The sequence below is a fragment of the Hipposideros armiger genome, unplaced genomic scaffold (genome assembly GCF_001890085.2).
Source record: "Hipposideros armiger isolate ML-2016 unplaced genomic scaffold, ASM189008v1 scaffold_210, whole genome shotgun sequence".
NCBI classification, from domain to species: Eukaryota; Metazoa; Chordata; class Mammalia; order Chiroptera; family Hipposideridae; genus Hipposideros; species Hipposideros armiger.
Window position 1 is genome coordinate 483,384 of NW_017731560.1, and position 9,554 is coordinate 492,937.

The following is a 9,554-nucleotide window of genomic DNA, read 5'->3' on the forward strand; positions in this document are numbered from 1 at the left end:
TTCCTGGGCCCCATCCTGTGCCCACTGAAGCGACACCATCTCCTGAGAGGTGGGATGGAGATGAGACCCCTGGTTTCCTTTGTTTCTGCCAGCATTGACTGCATTAAGGAGGGCAAATTGGAATGAGAGCTGCCACCAGAGTAAAGACAAGGTCACTCTGCATCCAGGCTTTGTTCTCAGCTGCATTTGTCCCACTGCCACTAGTGGCTGCTGTTAGGAAACTGTTAGCATTATCCCCATCAAAGAAACAAGGTGGAGCCCAAAGGACCTCAAAGCCCCAATGGTACTGAATAATGGCTGTCCTTTAGTGAGCACGACACGTGTGTCAGGCGCTAAGCACTTTGCGCTTCTTCTCTCATATAATCTTCACCATATCCCCGAGGTAGGTACCATCATCTTCCCAATTTACAGAGGAGAAGCCTAAGGCTCGGGAAAGTGGAAGAAGTTGAGTAGAAAGTCCAACAAGCTTTCAGAGGACCCCCAGCCCTCTGGAGGGCAATCTGCCCCTCTGCATTGTGCCGTTGATACCCTTTGACCCAATTCCCATCCAAGGATTTGATCCACAGAAAGAGCCACACAAGTGCACACAGATATATGGACAAAAAATATTTGCGACAGCTTTGTCTGTCAGACACTGGAAACAACACAAATGGAGAATTAATTAGAGACATTAAGGTCCAGTCACACAATACCATGCAGCCATTAAACATGATATTGTAGAAAAATCCTTAATGACATAGGGAAAAGCTTTATGGTTTTTTATTGTTTACTTCGAAATCTTAAAATTATACAAATAATGTACGAACATTCGTGTTGTAAAAGAAATCTGTGCTATATCATGGGGAAGAAGCGAGTGCTAATACATTATTTATAGGGTGATTCCATTTTTATTTAAGAAAAGGAAAACACACATAAGAGAGATCTGGACCAAATGGTTAGTAGTGGTGATCTTGTGAGGCAAGCGGGGTGGAGTTGGGGGAGTGATGGAGAGAAGGGTTCACTTGCGACAGCTACATTCTTGTTTTATTTCAATTGCAAAAGCATCTATTATTTTAATATCTATTTTAAAAGGGAAAATATTTTATTTTTTTAAAAAAACTAACTAAATCAATAGGTCTAAGACTCTGGTTTCCAGTTTGGGGTAGTAGCAAAGTCGTTATTCTGCTGCCTTTTAGCACAGGCTTCTGGAAAGATGGGGAGTGGGGGATGAAAAATGCCCAAAGTGCTTAAAATCCACATTACACCAAGGGGACCTTATCAGAGGAGACTCCTAAACTTTTTAAAACCCCTGTGTAATGCCTATCTATTAAATCCAATCTGGGGAAAATAAAATATCAGAAAGAGAGAAATCAGACTGAGAAAAGGATGTCTTGAACTCCTCCCCTGTACCAGTGAGGGGATGGGAGGTGTCTCAGAGCTATGGGGCACCAGTTTGATCTCTAGGTTGAACACAGGCTGAAAGCAGACAATTGTGCAATGATCACAGGAGTTTGGCAGGGGCAGGTGAAGAGGGGCAACAAGGAAATGTAAGAGTGCAGGCCAGGGCCTGAGGGGCCAGAAAGGCAAAACCAGGTGGGGCTATAGCCTAGGGCCCAATGCTCCTCCTCCAGGTAGGGCTGCCAGAACGTCCTCCAGCCTCATGGACACCTAGAACATGCCAAGTGGCTCCCTGAGCCCAGCAAACCAAGGTCTGGGGTCCAAGAGACTGAGTCTGCACAGATGGAGGCCTTATACCCCCAGCCCTAGCCAGGGTGTCAGAGGGTCAGGAAGCTGTAGCCTTTAGCTCCCCTTGGAAGGGTGGTGGTGGGCTGGTCCAAGAAGGCAATGGGCTCTTCCTCTGCCTGGAGTCCTCCAGACCCTGGGGACAGAAAGTGGAGCTCCTCTAGGGCAGGTAAGGCCTACCAGTTATGAGTTAGGGCCTACCTGAGTTCAAGTCTTGGCTTTGTCACTCACTTAGCTGGATCATCTTGGAGAAGTCACTTAATCTCCTTGAGCCTCACTTTCTACATCAGCAAAGTTGTGATAACAATACTAGCCACATGGGGTTGTTGCAAAAATTGAATGAACTAGTGTATGCAAAATACCCACAAAATCGATATTCAGTGAATCCCTAAATTTGCACCACCCTGCTACCTGCATTTCACTCTCTTCAAGGTCCATTTCACCTCAGACCCCTAGTTAGTGTAGTGACCAAAAGCAAAGGCTTTGGAGTTCAAGTTTCTTCAAATCCTGGCTCCACCATTTACTAGTTACCTGATTTCAGGTAATAATATACATACACTTTTTTTTCTGTAAAATAAGAATGATCTAAATTGTAAAATAAAAATATATCAAGTCAACACATTGCACACCTTAAACTTATACTATGTGTTATGTTAATTGTATCTGAACTTAAAATAATTTTTTAAATAAAATTTAAGTTAAAAAAGAATAATGATCTAATAACAGCTATCTCTTTGGTTTGTTAGAGAAATCAAAGAGATAATGCTAATAAAGTTCTTGGCACAGAGTGACAATAAAATAGTGGCTTTTGACTTTTTGTAACCTCCAGGGTACTAAGCTCAAGACTGTCGATATGTACTTGTCTGCAGACTAACTGCTATAGTCCAGAGACAAACTGATATCCAAGGTCCTGGGATTCATGATATAGCGTGCCAGCTTTGGTGCCCAGAGAGGCTGATAATAGAGAGAAAGCCCACCTGAGGAGCCTGGACCAGCCTGGTTCTCCCCAGCTCAGAGCACGATGATCAGCCCTGGGCATTAAGACTTGTTTTAGGCCACTCCCTTGGACATCCATGAGCTGCTAGAAGCAAGGGGGATAAAGGCCAGGTTCAAGAAGAAAGAGTTGGAGTCCAGCCAGCTCCTCCCCAATTCAGGGTGAGAGGCGCCTTCTCCCCATTGGGCCATCAGGGAAAGAAGCTGGGGGCATCAGCACATTCTCGCTAAACTATCTCCCATTGCACTTGCTGCCTCTGTGTCTCACGACCTTGCCTTAGGCTTCCCCAGGTAGCTTCTGATCAGCTCCTCTAAAACCCTGCAATGAAGGCTCTCGCCTCCAGAAATTCCCTCTCCTCCCCAAACCCTATAGCAGCGTGCTCTAACGCAGGCCCCGCGGAGGCCGCTGCTTCCTACGCTCCCTCATGGAGACCCCTGCCCAGGTTTTTCACACAAGTGGAGGCCACAGTTGGGGCCATTGGAGATCAAAGGCATTCACACCAAAGCTAAACAAGGTTTCTAAAGGGAAGAAAGGGCATTGATCCCTGTAGTCTCAGTGAGGTCCAACGCATTCCCCTCTGCCAAGTCAGGAAATTAAGGATGAGGTATGACGTTTCCCAGCTGGGCAAAAGACATAGCTCTCCCACCTCCTTCACAATAGAGGTTACCTTAGCTTCTCACACAACGTTGGCCTCATTCTATATTATTCAGCCAACAACACAATCAACAGGGAAGGAACTGCCTCCCCTCTAGACCCAGCCAAGACTCCTCCTCTAGGAAGGCCTTAAATAAACGGAATTCTATAGTACTTGATATGTAGGCATCACCTTTTCCTATAACTTCACAGTTACCAATATAGCATTTGTATACCATTGCCTCTGGGACCTGCCAGGGATAGCGTCAGCGAGAGGCCAGGGCAATGGCCCTCACAAAGAGACAGCCAACTTGACTGTGGGAACCCGACAAGGCAATTTCCTGAGTTCCTGTGCTAAAGAAACTCCACCATCAGTTCAACCTAAGTGCAGGGGTCTGGAGAGAAAGTTAAGATTTAAGTTTAAAACAAAAACCCAACAATCACCTCTATATCAGCCTATTTCCCTCTGGATGACTAAAGTGGAGAGAGCATTGGTCAAATTCATACAAAATAGCCAAAAAAAATTGCTAATCCTAAAATCATTGCTCATTCTCATCTCACAAGAGAATGGGGTCAGCAATATAATTTCTACTAAAGTTAACCCTCGTACATGGTCAGTTTTTAACAAGCATTTATTGAATGTTAAATACATGAAAAGTTCATTTAATTCAAGTGACTCTTGGAGTTATTCAAACCTCCTTTATCTGTCTTTACCTGGGTTATGCTAGAAAGCTCTCTGGACTGGGAGTCAGGGCTTCTGGGTTCTAGTCTTGGCGCTACCAGTAACTGTCTTTGTGACCTATCGTAAAGTCACAGTATTTAATTTGATGAGAGAATGAGCAAGTGAAAGTGGCATGGGCTACATGATCAGTGTGTTCCTTACAGCAATGTCATTCAGCAGAGTCTGGGTTTTATGGCAAATAATCATCATGTCTCTAATTTGCACACAAAACTACAACACTTTTAGCCATGCTGGAACAGCCGAGTAGCTGAAGATGTGCAGTGGCTGGCAGATAAGGCAGTGGGGTGGTGGACTTGAAGAAAGTGAAGGGGCATGGAAAGTTAGAAAGGTAATTCTACTCTGGGTTCCAGAGTTGTAAAACCACTTCTAAATCATGGACTCCTCATTTCCTGGCCCATGATGGAGCATGACTATCAAGCTTTCATTTATTAACTGAGTAGAAAACCCTCTGATACCAGAAGAAAAATAAACACAGGACTTGGATAGACTGTTCACAGAATACAAATGACAAGAAACATAAGGCAGAGGGGAGATGTGGAAAACGTTTAACCTCATTATTAATGGAAAGAATAGAAATTAAGTGACACGAAGACACCAATTTACTACTATCAAATTACCGAATGTTTAAATGAGATGTGTGGAAGCAGGCTTTCTGAGATACAGCTGGCAGGACAAACTGGAACACACTTTCTGTGAAGTAATTTGGCCATATTTGTCAAAAGCCTTTAAAACAGCACTCACTTTGACTCAGTAATTCTACTTCTAGAATAATAAGGAACTAATCACAGATATGCCCATTTAAAAAAGGTTCATCACAGCATTATTTATAATAATGAAAAATTGGAACCTTCTAAATGTCTGACAATAGGGGAAGGGTTATGCACATATTATGAAGTCACTAAAAATATTTTCAAACAATTTCAAATGATATGAAAAATGCTAAGCAAAAAAAAAGCAGGATTACAAAACTACATTTATACTTGAATTCCAGTTATGTTTAAAAATATACATGTACAGGGCCAGCTGAGTGGTGCGTTGGTTAAGAACTGGCTTGGGACGCCAGAGGGCCCCAGTTCGGATCCCACATGAGGGCCAGTGACGCTGCCCTCTACAGCTAAGATGCTGAACAACAGCTGAACCTAGAGCTCGGATGCTGTGAGTCGTCGGCGACAGCGTAGTCTGCAGCCCCTGTGGTAGTGGGTTGCCATGGGCTACCGTGTGTAGCCAGCAGCCAGCGTGAGCGGCCCTCAAGCTGCTGTAAACGGCTGTCCAGAAGCCAGAGACTGATCTGCCTCGCCCGGGAAGAGTGCAATGATGGTGCCAACTTGGGCCAGTGAAGCAACGTCCTCCACAACTAGACTGAAGAACAAAAAGACAGCAACTTGTCTGTTCCCCTTCCCCCAATTCCCCAGCGCTGTTCCCATCCCCCAATTCTCCAATAAAAAAAATCTTTAAAAAAATAATAAAAATATACATGTACAAAAAAAAGACTAGAAAGAAATACATCAAAATATTAACAGTGATTATTATACCTTGGTAATGAGTATGGGTGATTTATTTAAATCTTCTTACTTTCCTAACATTCAATAATGGGCATGTGTTACTTTTAAAATTTAAAAGGACATCAAATGTGTGAGGGGAGGAGGTTTGTTTATTTTCTAAGTTTTCCAAATATTTAGAGGTAGATAAGGATATTTGAGATAGTCTAGTCCAATGGTTCTGAAACCTATCAGCTCCAATCTTCCCTTGGTATATACAATATTTTGTAATGTTCACTTTGCCACCCTGAAATGAATTTAATAGTTAATATAACCTGCTTATATGCATACTTTCCAGAAGAGAAATATAATATACTAACTATAATATAAAGGAGAAATAAAAGGAAGGTAGTTTATAATAAAATAATGTATATTTCAATAATGCAAATGTCTGGGCAAGACTATACTAAGAGATATTAAAAAGTAGTCAGATGCTTCCACTTAAATGTATAGATTCACTGTGAATTCAACTACTAGAAAGGAAGACTAATACAAGTATGTTGTACTGGCAACTTAAAAATCCATGAATGGTGGCCAAGACATGGAAACAACCAAAGTGTCCTTTGCTAAATGATTGGATAAAGAAGATGTAATATATATACACACACACACACACACTCACATATATACACACACGCACACACACAATGGAATATTACTCTGCCATAAAAAAGATGAAATACTGCCAGTTGCGACAACATAGATGGATCTTGAGGTTATTATGCTAAGCAAAATAAATCCGACAGAAAAAGTTGAAAACCATAGGACTTCATTCATATGTGGGATACAAAACTGAAAGCAACGAAGGAACAAGACAAATAAACAAAAACTCATATACACATTCAATAGTTTAGTGGTTACTAGAGGGTAAGGGGGAGGGGCTTGGTAGAAGAGAGTAAAGGGGGTCAAATAAATGGTGATGGAAGGAGAACTGACTCCGGGTGGTGAGCACACAATGTGACATATAAATGATGTATTATAGAATTGTACACTTGAAACCGATGTAATTTTACTAACAATGGTCACCCCAAAAAACTTAATTTTTAAAAAATCAAAAAAAAATCTATAAATAGCATTACTATTGGTGACATGATTTTCAAAAGTCAACTCTTGGCAAAATTCAGAACAAAATATAGCATCATCTTTTCTCAATTTATACAATGGCTGCATTCCTGGAAATTCAGTGTATAAATTAAAACTGTAAAAATATATTTTGTGTTTAGTTGTGTAATAATTAGGCCCAGTCAATTACACTAGATTTTTCCACCAATATTTATGTCCTATAGGCCAGTTGGAAGTTTATAAGTACAGATTTCTAGTTCGCATTCCTTTTTCATATTTATCTGAAATATGAAATCTACAATGACTCCCTTTTTTTTGTGAGTTGGGCTCGCATCCTTTAAAACTAATGATATTCAGTTGCTAGCCTTTGATTCTATTTCCAAAACCTATCACCTAAGAACAGCAAGTGATTCCTAGAATGTATTTTCAAAACTGACACAAATGGTTTTTTTTTTTAATTACTGGAAGCATTGCTCTTCTTTAATAGCACCAAGGCACAAGAGCAAATTATCATTTTATTCAACATTTACTGTGATTCTTTGGTGATTTTCCCTAGCCTGGCCCCAGCCTCAGGAGTATAAACTAAACTGAGCTGGAAGAAAAAAACTAACAGGGCCAGGCCATGGGGAAAGGGAGGAGGGCTAGGTTGCTAGGTTACCACTTGAGCCAAGAAGTTCCAGACACAGGACAGGTCCCTCTATCTGCCCCAATAGGCTGAGGTGCCTCCAAAGGAAGGGGGTCAAAAGGTGGGGAGGATGCCAGTCACTCATGCTAGGCACAAGTAAAGAAATGAGGTAGAAGCACAAAGAAACAGACATCCCTGGATTTCTAAAACCATTCAAGTCTCCTTCATTAATTGGCTTCCCCCTAAAAGAAAGATTTCTTTATTAAGAAATACCAGAGAGTGAAATACCCACCACACATACACATTTGTAGGCTCACACAAAAGTGCAGAGATTTACATATTAAATCGCATTTAAATCAGAAAATAGATTTTAAAATAAAATATTTTTTCTTACCCCAACAAGGTAAAGTGATTTGGTCAGTAGGAAAAGGGGACTTAGAGGTAAAGGCAGGAAGGTTAGGGCAGGAAGAATGGAATCCAGCTGCTAAAGAATTAGAACGCACCTCTGCCACTGGGGGAAAAAAGCAAAGGGAAGTTGGATGCTCTCTACTAGGGTAAGAAGGGTCCCAGAGACAAATGGTCATGAAGAAATGACCCCCAATAGCCAAATCCCACCGACTCCCAGAAAGAATGTCAGTCATTAAAAATAGCAAACAATTTAAGGTCTATTCTTCAATCTCCACTCTGATCAGAACTCAAATGAAGGACAGTCCCGGCTGGTGCATGGTATGAATGGGTTAGATCTTCAAGCCAATATCTTAAATACAGAAGACTTATACAGGAAAATAAAGAAGGCAGGGTACATGAAAAAGCAAAAACCTAAATAATAATCATTTCACACTAAAGAGATTTCCATGTTGTCCCTTCACCTCAGAAAGAGAAAGCTTGAACAACAAAAAAACAAACAATCCAATTAAAAAATGGGCAGAGGACCTGAACAGACATTTCTCCAAAGAGGATATACAGATGGCCAATAGACATATGAAAAAATGCTCAACATCACTAACCATCAGAGAAATGCAAATAAAAACCACAATGAGATATCACTTCACACCTGTTAGAATGGCTATCATCAACAAGACAAATAATAAGCATTGGAGAGGCTGTGGAGAAAAAGGAACCCTCATACACTGTTGGTGGGAATTCACATTAGTGCAGCTACTATGGAAGGCAGTGTGGAGAGTCCTCAAAAAATTAAAAATAGAATTACTATATGACCCAGCAATCCCTCTCTTGGGTAGCTACCCAAAAAATCTGAAAACATTTATCCGTAAAGATATATGTACTCTGATGTTCATTGCAGCTTTATTTACGGTGGCCAAGACATGGAAACAATCAAAGTGTCCTTCGATAGATGATTGGAAAAAGAAGTTGTGGTATATTTACACAATGGAATACTATTCTGACATAAGAAAAGATGAAATAGTGACATTTGCAACAACATGGATGGATCTTGAGATTATAATGCTAAGCGAAATAAGTCAGGCAGAAAAGGTAGAGAACCATATGATTTCACTGATATGTGGTATATAAAACTGAGAACAGCAAAAGAACAAGAAAAACAAAAGAAGAAACAAAACTCATAGACACAGACAATAGTCTAGTGGTTACCAGAGGCTAAGGGGTGATGGGGTGGTAGATGAGGGTAAAGAGGATCAAATATATATATGGTGATGGAAAAGGAACTGACTCTGGGTGGTGAACACTCAATGTGATATACAGATGATGTATTACAGAATTGTACACTTAAAATCTACGTAGCTTTGCTAACAATTGTCACCCCAATAAACTTTAATTAAAAAAGAAAAGAATTGATGGGCCGGCCGAGCGGCTCGTTGATTAAGAGTTGGCTTAGGAGCGTGAGCTCTGAGCAGCAGGGCCGCCGGTTCAGATCCCTCATGGGCCAGTGATGCTGTGCCCTCTACAGCTAAGATGGTGAACAACAACTCAAACTGGAGCTGGGCTGCGGTGAGTCACTGGCGATGGTGTAGGCTGCAGTGGGGCTGCAGTGGGGCTGTAGTGGGCTGCCGTAAGCTACTGTGATTGGCCGACATGCAGCGTGAGCACCCAGCAGCTGGGTGAGCTGCTGTGAGCCACCATGAGCGGCCGTCCAATGGCAGGTGACCGATCTGCCTCACCCGAGAAGAGCGCAATGATAATACCAATATGGGCCAGTGAAGCGGAGTCCTCCACAACTAGACTGAAGAACAAAAGGACAACAACCTGTCTGTTCCCCTT